Source organism: Orcinus orca, chromosome X (assembly GCF_937001465.1).
Source record: "Orcinus orca chromosome X, mOrcOrc1.1, whole genome shotgun sequence".
NCBI classification, from domain to species: domain Eukaryota; kingdom Metazoa; phylum Chordata; class Mammalia; order Artiodactyla; family Delphinidae; genus Orcinus; species Orcinus orca.
In genome coordinates this window covers 44140296-44158328 of record NC_064580.1, presented here as the reverse complement: position 1 = coordinate 44158328, position 18033 = coordinate 44140296, and the positions used below count along the sequence as shown (strand labels likewise).

Here is an 18033-nt window from a genome sequence, read left to right as displayed (position 1 = left end):
GAAGTTTTAGCCACAGCAATCAGAGAAGAAAAGGAAATAAAAGGAATCCAAATTGGAAAAGAAGAAGTAAAGCTGTCATTGTTTGCAGATGACATGATACTATACATAGAGAATCCTAAACATGCTACCAGAAAACTACTAGAGCTAATGTATGAATTTGGTAAAGTAGCAGGATACAAAATTAATGCACAGAAATCTCTGGCATTCCTATATACTAATGATGAAAAATCTGAAAGTGAAATCAAGAAAACACTCCCATTTACCATTGCAACAAAAAGAATAAAATATCTAGGAATAAACCTACCTAAGGAGACAAAAGACCTGTATGCAGAAAATTATAAGACACTGATGAAAGAAATTAAAGATGATACAAATAGATGGAGAGATATACCATGTTCTTGGATTGGAAGAATCAACATTGTGAAAATGACTCTACTACCCAAAGCAATCTATAGATTCAATGCAATCCCTATCAAACTACCACTGGCATTTTTCACAGAACTAGAACAAAAAATTTCACAATTTGTATGGAAACACAAAAGACCCCGAATAGCCAAAGCAATCTTGAGAACGAAAAAAGGAGCTGGAGGAATCAGGCTCCCTGACTTCAGACTATACTACAAAGCTACAATAATCAAGACAGTATGGTACTGGCACAAAAACAGAAAGATAGATCAATGGAACAGGATAGAAAGCCCAGAGATAAATCCACTCACATATGGACACCTTATCTTTGACAAAGGTGGCAGGAATGTACAGTGAAGAAAGGACACCCTCTTCAATAAGTGGTGCTGGGAAAACTGGACAGATACATATAAAAGTATGAGATTAGATCACTCCCTAACACCATACACAAAAATAAGCTCAAAATGGATTAAAGACCTAAATGTAAGGCCAGAAACTATCAAACTCTTATAGGAAAACATAGGCAGAACACTCTATGACATAAATCACAGCAAGATCCTTTCTGACCCACCTCCTAGAGAAATGGAAATAAAAACAAAAAAAAAACAAATGGGACCTAATGAAACTTCAATGCTTTTGCACAGCAAAGGAAACCATAAACAAGACCAAAAGAAAACCCTCAGAATGGGAGAAAATATTTATAAATGAAGCAACTGACAAAGGATTAATCTCCAAAATTTACAAGCAGCTCATGCAGCTCAATAACAAAAAAACAAACAACCCAATCCAAAAATGGGCAGAAGACCTAAATAGACATTTCTCCAAAGAAGATATACAGACTGCCAACAAACACATGAAAGAATGCTCAACATCATTAATCATTAGAGAAATGCAAATCAAAACTACAATGAGATATCATCTCACACCAGTCAGAATGGCCATCATCAAAAAATCTAGAAACAATAAATGCTGGAGAGGGTGTGGAGAAAAGGCAACACTCTTGCACTGCTGGTGGGAATGTGAATTGGTTCAGCCACTATGGAGAACAGTACGGAGGTTCCTTAAAAAACTACAAATAGAACTACCATATGACCCAGCAATCCCACTACTGGGCATATACCCTGAGAAAACCAAAATTCAAAAAGAGTCATGCACCAAAATGTTCACTGCAGCTCTATTTATGATAGCCCGGAGATGGAAACAACCTAAGTGCCCATCATTGGATGAATGGATAAAGAAGATGTGGCACATATATACAATGGAATATTACTCAGCCATAAAAAGAAACGAAATTGAGCTATTTGTAATGAGGTGGATAGACTTAGAGTCTGTCATACAGAGTGAAGTAAGTCAGAAAGAAAAAGACAAATACCGTATGCTAACACATATATATGGAATTTAAGAAGAAAAAAAAGTGTCATGAAGAACCTAGGGGTAAGACAGGAATAAAGACACAGACCTACTGGAGAATGGACTTGAGGATATGGGGAGGGGGAAGGGTGAGCTGTGACAGGGCGAGAGAGAGTCATGGACATATACACACTAACAAACGTAAGGTAGATAGCTAGTGGGAAGCAGCCGCATGGCACGGGGATATCGGCTTGGTGCTTTGTGACCGCCTGGAGGGGTGGGATAGGGAGGGTGGGAGGGAGGGAGACGCAAGAGGGAAGAGATATGGGAACATATGTATATGTATAACTGATTCACTTTGTTATAAAGCAGAAACTAACACACCATTGTAAAGCAATTATACCCCAATAAAGATGTTAAAAAAAAAAAAAGGACAGACAAGATCGCTTCCTTTAAAGAAACAGAAGATGAGTTGGGGAGATAAAATACACACATGAACCAATAGTTCATGAACGTGGCCATGGTGGACTTTAACAATTTGAATAAACTGTGAAAGGCAAAGGAAGGTGAGGGTACTTAATACAAGCATGCGTGAAAACCTTCAGTTATATAAATTCGCTGTGCCTCAGTTTCCTCAACTGTAAAATAGAAATAACAATACATACTTCAGAGAGTTCTGTGCTTTAAACGTGATAACAGGTGAATAGCACTTAGCAAAATGCCAGTATAAAGCAGGCAATATATAGTAGTTGTTAGCATTGTGATTTTGGTTATCTATTGTTAATATTGCCTTTCTATGCTTCATTCTCTCACACTCCCCTCCTACAACCATGTTGCAAAACACCACTGTGCTCCCAGTTTCAAAAACATTCCCTGCTTTTTCTGGCTTCTACCTTTGTTTATGCTGAAGGTACCATCACTCCCTCCCCAGACTCAGAACCCTCCCAAACACATGCAGAACTCATCTACCTATCACAGTCATTCTCAGCTTTCAAGGTCAAAGGTGAATCGGGAAAGAATTGCCAGATTCAGTTGCCCACCATTCAACACATTTTTTACCTTTATATAGCACTCTTCATGGACAGCATTGTGTTACAATTGCTTTTGCAGACAAAAGCCTCTAATTAGGTGTCGATTAAAAAAAAAAAGCACAACCTAAAAGGTGAGAATTAAGTTTTATTTGGCGGACAAAACTGAGGACTTAACCCCGGGAAACAGCCTCTCAGATAGCTCTGAGGGACAGCTCTGAAGGGGTAAGGGAGGAGCCAGACATATAGGAGTTTTTGCAACAAAGACCAGGTAGTTGGAACTTTAAAAGATTACTGTTAATCAAAGAAAACCAGACATCTCAAGTTCAAGAATTTAGTGTTTTTCTATGTATGGGGAGATGCAAGAGGCTGGGCTCACTGAGATAATTCCTTCGATATGCACCTCAGCTCTCTGGGGCCAGGATCCTGTACTTTCTCATCCTGAGTCTCCTCAGAGTGCATTGTTGGGCAGTGGCTGCAGTGACTGAGGGCTTGGCAATGGGCAGAGCAGCCCGTTTGTCTCCATCCTGAGTTCCCTCCAGGCTCACTGTCCAGGGTAGCTGTAGTGGCTTGATGGCCGCAACATCCTTTGTTTACTGATATGGCAGGCAACATTTTTATCATTGACATAGGCTAGCTAGACCCCAAAAGTCAGAAATTTTTGATTTGGGTTCTCCAAGATAAAAGCCAAGTATCTCCCCCTACTTTTAGAGTCCATTTGGATTCTGCATTGCAAAAGTAGGCCATCAGAGGAACTGATCTATGAATGAGAACCAACAATCTGACAATATGCATTAATTGTGAGTCCTTATGGCATTTTGAACAATAAACCTTTTTGGTGACTGAAACCCCTGACAATGGTAATTCATAATTTCTGGATTGTATGTGTTCTGGTGCACATGTAAGTCCAAATGCCACAAACCTCTGTGTTGGGTGGCTTCCTGAATGTTTTTCAAGGTTTCAAAACCTACAGTAACCAAAGCATATTCAGCTCTAGCTTGGGCTGAGATAAGAACTTTCACTGTATAGGAACATTTGAGGATTCTTTTTAAACAAAAGCCGTGTTCCCCTTGGATGAATTGAATTCCTCAATCTTGCAGTGAAATATTGCATTTGTCAGTTTTGATTTATTGTTTCTTTAAACATCACATCTTCCTTTGCATGTTTATTAGTTTCATTAAAGATAGTCTGCTTATCTCTTTCAAAGGTGAAGAAAGGCTCAGTGAGGGGACTTTGGAGCCCCTGTAGGGTCCCCTTCCTCTCTGCTGAGTCCTTCCAGCTGCTTCCCTTCCACTGGCTGCATCGAAAAACAAACCAACAATCCTCTTCCAGCTTTTGCCATGGAGTTTAAATCTAACAACTTTGGTTATGGTGTTCAAGCATCAGTGGTGATAAATGACTTATCTTGCTGACAAATGTGGTTCATGAAGATCGACACTTACCTTGGGCACTTGGGAAAGATAAACAGGATAATCCAAAAGACTCCTGTGCAGTCATAGGAACCTGGAGCCATCTGGCCAGGACAAAAATAAATCAGCAATGAAGCCTACATGAATCTCCAGGGACCTGGGCGACTGAATTAATATTACTCAGATTGAAGAGCAGAGGAAACTGGCAGCAGAGACCGTTGAAACAACTGTAATTAACACACACGGAGAAAAGGGCTTTTAGAATGAAATGCTTTGTATTGTCTGGGGCTAAAACCCAGACAATAATTTGAAAGTCCCTCAGCTTGATAAAGGCAAATCAAAGCATGTATTGATTGGAGAATAAACTCTGGTCTGGTACAGAAACACAACAAAACAAAACAGAAAACACAAAAGTCATTTAATTGACACTTAACAAACCAGAGGGCTCAGCTGAGCAGAATTATTTAGCAGCCTTATTTTGAGAATGCCAGTATCTGATACCACTTTCTGAGTCTCTATGGACTTACATTTTTACATATGCTTAGGGTTCCAGATTAGCAAATCACAATTTTGCAATATTTGGGACATAGTTATGCTTAAAAGTTGTTTGTTGTTTATCTGAAATTCAAATTGAACTGGGAATCCTATATTTTATCTGGAAACCCTACTGCGGAAATAAAGAAAACCCAAATGAGAAAAAAAGAGGCTATTTATTCAGAGCTTGCTATAGCAAGGGAGTCAGCCATCATCACTTGTGCTTGGCAGAGACTCAAAGGCAGGCAGGGGAGTGGGAAAGCTTTATAGTGATAAAAGGAAAGATTTCAGGTATGCCTTGTGGAAATAAATGAAGATCAACCAAATGAGAAGAGCAAAGGCTATTTATTCTGAGCTTGCTATAGCAAGGGAGTCAGACACTGTTACTTTCATTTTGGCAGAGACTCAAAGGCCAGCAGAGAAATAGGAAAGCTTTACAGTGGAAAAAGGGAAAGGCTTTGGGTGTGCCCTGATTGGAGGCTGGTGGTGTGAGGAAGCTAGAGACAGGCTAACTAGGAGCTGGGCAACCTATGTGATTGGTTAGGGCTACCTATTTGGCTTTCTACTATTGGTCCTAAATTGGAAGCAGGGACGAAAATTAGGGAAGCTGTCAATTATTAATCAAGTCCTTGCCATTTGGGGCTGATTGTTACAGAAGTTTAGCTTCCTGGGCTGTCACTAGAGATAGCAATCTGGCTTCCTACAAGTCTGACTTACAGCAGGCTGGCTTCCTGGGCTGGTTATTGTAGATAAGGGGTTGACTTCCCCTGGGCAGGTTGCGGCAGGTTGTAGGTCAAAATTCTATTTTTAAATATGGTCTGACCATTGTCCTTTTGTATATTTAGTCTCTCAGGCCTGATTGGAGGCTGTTGACAGGGGAAGCTGAAGGTGCACTAATAAGAAGCAGGGCATCTTATGTGATTGGTTTGGGGAACAGATTTTGCTTTCTCTGGTTGGTCCTGAGTTAAAGCTGGTAGTAATTGATAAAATCCTGATGGTTTAGGGCCAATTGCTGCAGAGGTCGTGGTTTGGCCTGCCCAGTAAGTTGCAACAGAGGTGGTAATTTGGCAAAGGAACTGAATAGACAGTTCTGCAAAGAATTAGTACCAATGACCAACAAGCACATGAAGAGATGCCCAACATCCTTAGTCATCAGGGAAAATGCAAATCAAAACCACAATGAGAAAGCACTTCATACCTACTAGGATGGCTAGAATTAAAAAGACAGATAATAACAAGTGTTAATGAAGAGGCAGAGAAACGGGAATGCTCATACATTGCTGGTGAGAATGTAGAATGATGCAGCTGCAGTAGAAAACAGTTTAGCAGTTCCTCAAAAGTTTAAACATAGAATTATCATATGATCCAGGATTCCACTCCTAGAGATACACCCAAGAGAAATGAAAATATATATCCACACAAAAAATTGTACACAAGTGTTCACAGCAGCATTATTCACAATAGCCAAAAAGTGGAAATAGGGATGCAGTGTCCTTTGCCCCACTTCTGCACACAGCCTGCCTGAGCTGAGGTGCTGGTGGCAGCCATTCCGCACTAGGAACTCTGGTCGGAAGAGTCAGGTGCAAGGCCTGCACATGGCCCCCTGTGAACAAGTGAAACCCGACTAAGCACAAAGGAAAAAAAAAGCCATCTCAGAGACGTGACTATTTTCAAGGCTACTGTTTTCCTCTGTGTAACACTGCCTGTGAGACAAAACAAGGAAGAAGCAGGTGATTCTAATGTGCAGCACAGAAGGAGAGCCACTGCAGGCCAGCTTCTCCAACTGTGAAGGCACTCCAGCCGTGTGGCTCACAGGGTCTTGGTGTTCCGGCTGGGTGTCAGGCCTGAGCCTCTGACATGGGAGAGCTGAGTTTAGGACATTGGACCACCAGAGACATCCCATCCCATATAATATCAATTGGTGAGAGCTCTGCCAGAGATCTCCATCTCAATGCTAAGACCCAGCTCCCCTCAATGACCAGCAAGCTCCAGTGCTGGATACCCCATGCCAAACAACTAGCTAGACAGGAACATAACCCCATCCATTAGCAGTGAGGTTGCCTAAAATCATAATAACTTCACAGACACCCCAAAACACACCACCGGGCACAGTCCTGCCCACCAGAAAGACAAGACCCAGCTTCATCCACCAGAACACAGGCACCAGTCCCCTCCACCAGGAAGCCTACACAAGCCACTGAACCAACCTTACCCACTGGGGGCAGACACCAAAGACAACAGAAACTACAAACCTGCAGCCTGTGAAAAGGAGACCCCAAACACAGTAAGTTAAGCAAAATGAGAAGACAGAGAAATATGCAGTAGATGAAGGAGCAAGGTAAAAACCCACCAGACCTAACAAATGAAGAGGAAATAGGCAGTCTACCTGAAAAAGAATTCAGAATAATGATAGTAAAGATGATCCAAAATCTTGGATATAGAATGGAGAAAATACAGGAAATGTTTAACAAGGACCTAGAAGAACTAAAGAGCAAACAAACAATGATGAACAACACAATAAATGAAATTAAAAATTCTCTAGAAGATGTAAGACCGGACACTATAAAACTCTTAGAGGAAAACATTGGAAGAACACTCTGACATAAATCACAGCAAGATCTTTTTTGATCCACCTCCTAGAGAAATGGAAATAAAAAGAAAAATAAACAAATGGGACCTAATGAAACTTCAAAGCTTTTGCACAGCAAAGGAAACCATAAACAAGATGAAAAGACAACCCTCAGAATGGGAGAAAATATTTGCAAACGAATCAATGGACAAAGGATTAATCTCCAAAATATATAAACAGCTCATGCACCTCAATATTAAAGAAACAAACAACCCAATCCAAAAATGGGCAGAAGACCTAAATAGACGTTTATCCAAAGAAGACATACAGATGGCCAAGAAGCACATGAAAAGCTGCTCAACATCACTAATTATTAGAGAAATGCAAATCAAAACTACCATGAGGTATCACCTCACACCAGTTAGAATGGGCATCATCAGAAAATCTACAAACAACAAATGCTGGAGAGGGTGTGGAGAAAAGGGAACCCTCTTGCACTGTTGGTGGGAATGTAAATTGATACAGCCATTATGGAGAACAGTATGGAGGTTCCTTAAAAAACTAAAAATAGAATTACCATATGATGCAGCAATCCCACTCCTGGGCATATACCCAGAGAAAACCATAATTCAAAAAGACACATGCACCCCAATGTTCATTGCAGCACTATTTACACTAGCCAGGTCATGGAAGCAACCTAAATGCCCATCGACAGACGAATGGATAAAGAAGAAGTGATACATATATACAATGGAATATTACTCAGCCATAAAAAGAATGAAATTGAGTCATTTGTTGAGACGTGGATGGATCTAAAGACTGTCATACAGAGTGAAGTAAGTCAGAAAGAGAAAAACAAATATCATATATTAACTCATGTATGTGGAACCCAGAAAAATGGTACAGATGAACCGGTTTGCAGGGCAGAAGTTGAGACACAGATGTAGAGAACAAACGTATGGACACCAACCAGGGAAAGCGGAGGGGTGGTGGGGGTTGGGGTGTGATGAATTGGGTGACTGGGATTGACATGTATACACTGATGTGTATAAAATTGATGACTAATAAGAACCTGCAGTATAAAAAAAAAACAACTAATACTAAACTTTTGGGGGGTTATTTGTATGGAAATATGTTAATATAAATGTTTCAGACATTACATGAAATTTCTAAAAATTTTATATGTTCTGTTATAATGTTATAAGTCATAATTCTAGTTATTACTTTAAGATGTATATCTCAGAAATAACTAAATTTCCTCATCAATTGCATTATTATGAACTTTCATCAAATCTTTAACCGTGGTCATTTTTAAGTCTTTTGTCATTAACAGACAGTTCTGGGTGTACTCTGATGCTTTTGCAAAAATGTTCCTATAAAAGGGTTTCATCTTCAAGGAATTCATGGAAAAGACTCTGACAAGTACAGGTTTCTGGTAACTGACTATAGTGCTGAACTGAATGAATAAGCATTTTCAGAACTCTAATGGAAAACTGATGAATTCATAAAAGTGCTAACAAAAGATCAAGATAAAAATAATTAATTACATGGGACTGAGTGAACTGATGAGGATGATTATAATTTATGTGACTTTCTGTTTGAATAAAAAAAATCCCACAAGGACTCAGAGGCAAAAAATATACAAATCAATTTTCACTGCAAAGTAAAGGAGCTGTTACAGTGGAGGATTACTGGACTGAATGTCAATATTATGACATAGTATGAGTGTGTTTCATGTTTGGTAACTGCAATCATTGTTGCTTTTGTTGTGGTCATCCATTTACAATGCTTGGTGTCAGTTTATTTATCTCTTGTAAAAATAAAATACAGTGTGTGTGTGTGAAAAAAATAATACTTGGTAATGAGGGAGGTGAAAAAAAAAAGGAAAACAACCAAGTGTCCTTTGACAAATGAATGGACAAAGAAAATGTAGTGTATATATAGACAATGGAATATTATTCAGCCATTAAAAGAAGGAAACCTTGCTGTTGGTGAAAATGTAAATGGACCTGGAGGACATTATGCTTATAGAAATACACCAGACAATGAAAGACAATGTATGATCTCACATATATGTGGAATCTAAGTAAATCAAACTCATAACACCATAAATTAGAACTGTAGTTGTAAGGAGTAGATGGTGGAGAAAGTGGGGATATATTGGTGCAGGGTACAAACTTTCAGTTAAAAGATGACAAAGTTCTAGGTATCAAATATGTATCATGTTGACTATAGTTAATAATGCTGTATTGTTTTTTTGCTATCTAGTATGAGAGACCTGCTTGTGTTCTCAACACCCAGAAACACACAAATAGAAACTATGTGAGGTGACAGTTAATTACCTTGATTGTGGTAATCATTCACAATGTCTATCTGTATTAAATCATCATTTTGGAAATCTTAATGAAACTTTCAATTTTTACAATCGAAATATATGTAGTTTTGTGAATCATACTTCAATAAACTGGAAAAAAGGGGAAAAAAACAGAACAAAAAACCCAAAAATGGGCAAAAGACCTAAACAGACATTTCTCCAAAGAAGACATACAGATTGCCAACAAACACATGAAAGAATTCTCAACATCATTAATCATTACAGAAATGCAAATCAAAACTACAATGAGACATCATCTCACAGCGGTCAGAATGGCCATCATCAAAAAATCTACAAACAGTAAATGCTGGAGAGGGTGTGGAGAAAAGGGAACCCTCTTGCACTGTTGGTGAGAATGTAAATTGATACAGTTACTATGGAGAACAGTATGGAGGTTCCTTAAAAAACTACAAAGAGAAATACCATATGACCCAGCAATCCCACTACTGGGCATATACCCTAAGAAAACCATAATTCAAAAAGAGACATGTACCAAAATGTTCATTGCAGCTCTATTTACAATAGCCAGGACATGGAAGCAACCTAAGTGACCATCATTGGATGAATGGATAAAGAAGATGTGGCACATATATACAATGGAATATTACTCAGCCATAAAAAGAAACAAAATTGAGTTATTTGTAGTGAGGTGGATGGACCTAGAATCTGTCATACAGAGTGAAGTAAGTCAGAAAGAGAAAAACAAATACCGTATGCTAGCACATATATGTGGAATCTAAGGGAAAAAATGATCATGAAGAACCTAGGGGCAAGATGGAAATAAAGACACAGACCTACTAGAGAATGGACTTGAGGATATGGGGAGGGGAAGGGAAAGCTGTGACAAAGTGAGAGAGTGGCATGGACATATATACACTACCAAACGTAAAATAGATAGCTAGTGGGAAGCAGCTGCATAGCACAGGGACATCAGCTCGGTGCTTTGTGACCACCTAGAGGGGTGGGATAGGGAAGTTGGGAGGGAGGGAGACACAAGAGAGAAGAGATAGAGGAACATATGAATATATATGACTGATTCACTTTGTTATAAAGCAGAAACTAACACACCATTGTAAAGCAATTATACTCCAATAAAGATGTTAAAAAATAAAAAAATTTAAATATAAAGAAAAGATATTAAAATCAGCAAGGGAAAAGCAACAAATAACATACAAGGGAATCCCCATAAGGTTGACAGCTGAACTTCAGCAGAAACTCTGCAAGCCAGAAGGGCGTGGCAGGACATATTCAAAGTGATGAAAGAGAAAAATCTACAACCAAGATTACTCTACCCAGCAAAGATCTCATTCAGATTTGACGAAGAAATTAAAACCTTTACAGACAGGCAAAAGCTAAGAGAATTCAGCACCACCAAACCAACTTTACAACAAATGCTAAAGGAACTTCTCTAGGCAGGAAACACAAGAGAAGGAAAAGATCTACAATAACAAACCCAAACCAATGAAGAAAATGGTAATAGGGACATACATATCGATAACTACCTTAAATGTAAATGGATTAAATGCTCCAACCAAAAGACGTAGACTGGATGAATGGATACAAAAACAAGACCCATATATATGCTGTCTACAAGAGACCCACTTCAGACCTAGGGACACATACAGACTGAAGGTGAGGGGATGGAAAAAGATATTCCATGCAAATGGAAACCAAAAGAAAGCTGGAGTAGCAATTGTCATATCAGACAAAATAGACTTTAAAATAAAGACTATTAGAAGAGACAAAGAAGGACACTACATAATGATCAGGGGTTGGATCCAAGAAGAAGATATAACAATTGTAAATATTTATGCACCCAACATAGGAGCACCTCAATACATAAGGCAAATACTAACAGCCATAAAAGGGGAAATTGACAGTAACACATTCATAGTAGGGGACTTTAACACCCCACTTTCACCAATGGACAGATCAACCAAAATGAAAATAAATAAGGAAACACAAGCTTTAAATGACACATTAAACAAGATGGATTTAATTGATATTTATAGGACATTCCATCCAAAAACAAGAGAATACACTTTCTTCTCAAGTGCTCATGGAACATTCTCCAGGATAGAGCATATCTTCGGTCAGAAATCAAACCTTCATAAATATAAGAAAGTTGAAACTGTATCAAGTATCTTTTCTGACCAGAACACTGTGAGACTAGATATCAATTACAGGAAAAGATCTGTAAAAAATACAAACAGATGGAGGCTAAATGTACATTACTAAATAACCAAGAGATCACCGAAGAAATCAAAGAGGATATCAAAAAGTACCTAGAAGCAAATTACAATGAAAACACCATGACCCAAAACCTATGGGATGCAGCAAAAGCAGTTCTAAGAGGGAAGTTTATAGCGATACAATCCTACCTCAAGAAACAAGAAAAGCCTCAAATAAACAACCTAACCTTACACCTAAAGCAATTAGAGAAAGAAGAACAAAAAAACCCCAAAGTTAGCAGAAGGAAAAAAATCATAAAGATCAGATCAGAAATAAATGAAAAAGAAATGAAGGAAACAATAGCAAAGATCAATAAAACTAAAGGCTGGTTCTTTGAGAAGATAAACAAAATTGATAAACCATTAGCTAACCTTATCAAGAAGAAAAGGGAGAAGACTCAAATCAACAGAATTAGAAATGAAAAAGGAGAAGTAACAACTGACACTGCAGAAATACAAAGGATCATGAGAGATTACTACAAGCAACTATATGCCAATAAAACGGACAACCTGAAAGAAATGGACCACTTCTTCGAAAAGCACAACCTTCTGAGACTGAACCAGGAAGAAATAGAAAATATAAACAGAACAATCACAAGCACTGAAATTGAAACTGTGATTAAAATCTTCCAACAACCAAAAGCCCAGGACCACATGGATCCACAGGCGAATTCTATCAAACATTTAGAGAAGAGCTAACACCTATCCTTCTCAAACTCTTCCAAAGTATAGCAGAGGGAGGAACACTACCAAACTCATTCTAGGAGGCCACCCCCAACCTGATACCAAAACCAGATAAAGATGTTACAGAAAAAGAAAACTACAGGCCAATATCACTGATGAACATACATGCAAAAATCCTCAACAAAATACTAGCAAACAGAATCCAGCAGCAGATTAAAAGGATCATATACCATGATCAAGTGGGGTTTATCCCAGGAATGCAAGGATTCTTCAATATACGCAAATACACCATATTAACAAATTGAAGGAGAAAAACCATATGATCACCTCAATAGATGCAGAAAAAGCTTTCAACAAAATTCAACACCCATTTATGATAAAAACTGTCCAGAAAGTAGACGTAGAGGGAACTTACCTCAACATAATAAAGGCCATATATGACAAACACACAGCCAACATCATCCTCAATGGTGAAAAACTGAAACCATTTCCTCTAAGATCAGGAACAAGACAAGGTTGCCCACTCTCACCACTCTTATTCAACACAGTTTTGGAAGTTTTAGCCACAGCAATCAGAGAAGAAAAAGAAATAAAAGGACTCCGAATCGGAAAAGAAGTAAAGCTGTCCCTGTTTGCAGATGACATGATACTATACATAGAGAATCCTACAGATGGTACCAGAAAACTACTAGAGCTAATCAATGAATTTGGTAAAGTAGCAGGATACAAAATTAATGCACAGAAATCTCTTGCAATCCTATACACTGCGAAAAATATGAAAGAGAAATTAAGGAAGCACTCACATTTACCACTGCAACAAAAAGAATAAAATACCCAGGAATAAACCTATCTAAGGAGACAAAAGACCGGTATGCAGAAAACTATAAGACACTGATGCAAGAAATTAAAGATGATACAAACAGATGGACAGATATACCATGTTCTTGGATTGGAAGAATCAACATTGTGAAGATGACTCTACTACCCAAAGCAATCTACAGATTCAATGCAATTCCTATCAAACTACCAATGGCATTTTTCACAGAACTAGAACAAAAAATTTCACAATTTGTATAGAAACACAAAAGACCCCAAATAGCCAAAGCAATCTTAAGAAAGAAAAACGGAGCTGGAGGAATCAGGCTCCCTGACTTCAGACTATACCACAAAGCTAAAGTAATCAAGGTAGAAAGGTACTGGCACAAAAACAGGAATATAGATCAATGGAATAGGGTAGAAAGCCCAGAGATAAACCCACGCACATATGGTCACCTTATCTTTGATATAGGAGGCAAGAATACACACTGGAGAAAAGACAGTCTCTTCAATAAGTGGTGCTGGGAAAACTGGACAGCTACATGTAAAAGAATGAAATTAGAACACTCCCTAACACCATACACAAAAATAAACTAAAAATGGATTAAAGACCTAAATGTAAGGCCAGGCACTATAAAACTCTTATAGGAAAACATAGGCAGAACACTCTATGACATAAATCACAGCAAGATCCTTTTTGACCCACCTCCTAGAGAAATGGAAATAAAAACAGAAATGACTTAATGAAACTTAAAAGCTTTTACACAGCATAGGAAACCATAAACAAGACGAAAAGACAACCCTCAAAATGGGAGAAAAATATTTGCAAATGATGCAACTGACAGAGGATTAATCTCCAAAATTTACAAGCAGCTCATGCAGCTCAATATCAAAAAACAAACAACTCAATCAAAAATGGGCAGACCTAAATAGATATTTCTCCAAAGAAGATATACAGATTGCCAACAAACACATGAAAGGATGTTCAACATCACTAATCATTAGAGAAATGCAAATCAAAACTACAATGAGGTATCACCTCACACATGATCAGAGTGGCCATCATCAAAAAATCTACAAACAGGGGCTTCCCTGGTGGCGCAGTGGTTGAGAGTCCGCCTGCCGATGCAGGGGACACGGGTTCGTGCCCTGGTCCGGGAGGATCCCACATGCCGCGGAGCGGCTAGGCCCGTGAGCCATGGCCGCTGGGCCTGCGCGTCCGGAGCCTGTGCTCCGCAATGGGAGAGGCCACAACAGTGAGAGGCCCTCATACTGAAAAAAAAAAAAAAATCTACAAACAATAAATGCTAGAGAGGGTGTGGAGAAAAGGGAACCCTGTTGCACTGTTGGTGGGAATGTAAATTGATACAGCCACTATCGAGAACAGTATGGAGGTTCCTTAAAAACTAAAAATAGAACTACCATACGACCCAGCAATCCCACTACTGGGCATATACCCTGAGAAAACCATAATTCAAAAAGAGTCATGTACCACAATGTTCATTGCAGCACTATTTACAATAGCCAGGTCATGGAAGCAACCTAAGTGTCCATCAACAGATGTATGGATAAAGAAGATGTGGCACATATATAGAATGGAATATTACTCAGCCATAAAAAGAAATGAAATTGAGTTATTTGTAGTGAGGTGGATGGACCTAGAGTCTGTCATACAGAGTGAAGTTAGTCAGAAAGAGAAAAACAAATACCATATGCTAACACATATATGGAATCTATAAAAAAAAGAAAAACGGTTCTGAAGAACCTAGGGTCAGGACAGGAATAAAGACGCAGACATAGAGAATGGACTTGAAGACACAGGGAGGGGGAAGGGTAAGCTGAGACGAAGTGAGAGAGTGGCATGGACATATATACACTACCAAATGTAAAATAGATAGCTAGTGGGAAGCAATTGCATAGCACAGGGAGATCAGCTTGGTGCTTTGTGACCAGCTAGAGGGGTGGGATAGGGAGGGTGGGAGGGAGACGCAAGAGGGAGGGGATATGGGGATAGATGTATACGTATAGCTGATTCACTTTGTTATACGGCAGCAACTAACACAACAATGTAAACCAATTATACTCCAATAAAGATATTTTTAAAAAAATACATCTGTAACAAAAACCATAGCAGAAACAAAAATGATTATTTAAATGGAGAAAAATATCACATTTTTTCCTCAGAACCAATAAATGAGTTTCAATTAATCACTAAAAAAAAAGTGGAAATAGCCTAAATATCCATCAGCTGGTGAATGGGTAAACAGAATGTCATATATCGTTATATTATTCAGCCATAATAAAGAATGAAGTACTAATACATGGCACAACATGGGTGAACCTTGAAAACATTATGCAAAGTGAAAGAAGCCAGGCACAAAGGACTACATATTTTATGATTCCATTTATATGAAATGACCAAAATAAGCAAATCCATAGAGGCAGAAAATACATGAGTGATTGCCAGGGCCTAGGAGGAGGGGAGAAGGGGAAATAACTGTTAATGGGTACTGGGTTTCTTTAGAGGAGGATGAAAATGTTCTACAATTAGGTAGTAGTGATGGTAGTACAACTTTGTGAATATACTAAAAAAAAGCCTAATAAATTGTACAGTTTTTAAAAATCCTATAATTCCCTTTAGGGGCACATTTTCTAGTTACCTCTTGTGATGAGTGAAGCATATCTTTTAACTTTTGAAGCCTTCCTGAATGTACATCCTTCTGGACACCTGTACAAAATGGACCTTCTCCGTGTTTCTTGTCATTGTCCCATATTCATCTGCAGACACAGCTTCAATGTCTTCTATCTTGGTATCTTAGTCCATTAATTATGACTGCCAAAAGGAGATGGAGGCCCAAATAGAGGAGTTGAGAATGTATCATGGGCCACTTTGTACAATAACCTATATCAGGTCATATTGTAAGGACTATAAAATACCCTAAATTTAGGAATTATGTTTTCTTCTTTCCTTCTCTTCTGCTTTCCTCTATGGACTGAGAAAATGTAATTGTCATAGCCTCTGTTTAGTTTTAATCACATGAATTAAACCCAGAGGCCCAAAATTGCAGTTCTAATGCCCTTTAGCTCTCTCTGCTTCACCATCTACAAATATGTGTTTGATTCACCATCTACAAGCTTGTGTTTGATTTCTCTCAAGCAAGGTTTCCCAAAAGTGTATGATCTACCAATCTCCAATAAATGGGTTGACTTGAAGATGATAAGAGCTTCGTGTTTTACCTTTCTCACTGCCGCTAACATTTTACCAAAGGTCTACTGTTAATATATGTTCTAAACCAGCCATCCTCAACCCTAGATACACATTCAAATAACCTGGGAAATAATTTTTGAATATTGATGCCTGAACCCCAGACCCAATTAATTGGTGTAGGTTGGGGCCTGAAAATTCATATTTTTAAAAAGTTCCCCTGGGCAACTCCAGTGGGCAGCTAGGGTTGATGAAAACTGCACTAAGAAAGACTTGAGTATTTCTTAAATTTAGATTTACTAATTATATTTTTATCAAGCAATATAAAGTTCTAAAAGTCAAATGGTACTTACTACAAAGCTTTTTAAGAAAGAAATTTCTTGCTCTACCCCTTCCCATCCCTGATCCTCATTCCCCAGAGGCAACCACATTCAACTCTTTTTTAAAAAATTAATTAATTTATTTATTTATTTTTGGCTTCATTGGGTCTTTGTTGCTGCGCACGGGCTTTCTCTAGTTGAGGCGAGCAGGGGCTGCTCTTCATTGCGGTGTGCAGGCTTCTCATTGTGGTGGCTTCTCTTGTGGAGCATGGGTTCTATGCACGTGGTCCTCAGTAGTTGTGGTACACAGGCTCAGGAGTTGTTGGGCACGGGCTTAGTTGCTCCACAGCATGTGGGATCTTCCCGGACCAGGGCTTGAAACAGTGTCCCCTGCATTGGCAGGTGGATTCTTAACCACTGTGCCACCATGGACGCCCCATATTCAACCCTTTTAACTATTCCCTTAAATTATTTACATCTTTTATCATTATACTGATATTTCTTATTTATTTTCAATTTTATTTATTGTGAGTTGACTTCCTACTACAGAAGACAATGATCTAACTCTCCTCTTCCAGCATTCTGCACACAAAAGTTTCTCTTCCACCTTCCCAGCATAGGTATTACATGGTTTGGGGCTAAAGCAATATTCGGTGTTGACATATTTATGACTATGTAAATATAATAAAATGGCAGACTTAAGCCCTAACCTATCAGTAATTACCTTAAATATAAACAGTTTAAGTTCACCAATTGAAAGACAGATTAGCAAAGTGGATTAAAAAATTTAATCAAACCATATCCTATCTACAAGAAACTCACTTCGAATACAACCACAGAAAAGTAAAAGAATGGAAAAATATGTACAACACATTATGTCTTTTTAAAAAGCAGAACTGACTATATTAACATTAGACTCCAGAGCAAAGAAAATTACTAGAAACAAAGAGGGATATTACATAATGATAAAAGGATCAGTTCACCAAGAAGAGATATTGAGGCAGAAAAAGCATCTGCAAAATCCAACATTCATTCATGATTTAAAAAAAAAACCCTCAAAAAAACTAGAAATAGAAGGAAATTTCCTCAGCTTGGTAAACAGTACTTA

General features: G+C 38.4%; 1 long non-coding RNA gene across 1 annotated transcript in view; it reads right to left on the bottom strand.

Moving 5' to 3' along the window:
• Positions 1–726: 726 nt before the first annotated feature.
• LOC125963017 (uncharacterized) overlaps positions 727–18033 on the bottom strand; it is a 29554-nt gene continuing 12247 nt past the window's right edge. Inside the window, exons 2-3 of the long non-coding RNA XR_007474777.1 lie at positions 14326–14439; positions 727–1210 (exon numbers count right to left, since the gene is read on the bottom strand). This is a non-coding gene — a long non-coding RNA (uncharacterized LOC125963017). The remainder of the gene's footprint in view (positions 1211–14325; positions 14440–18033) is intronic.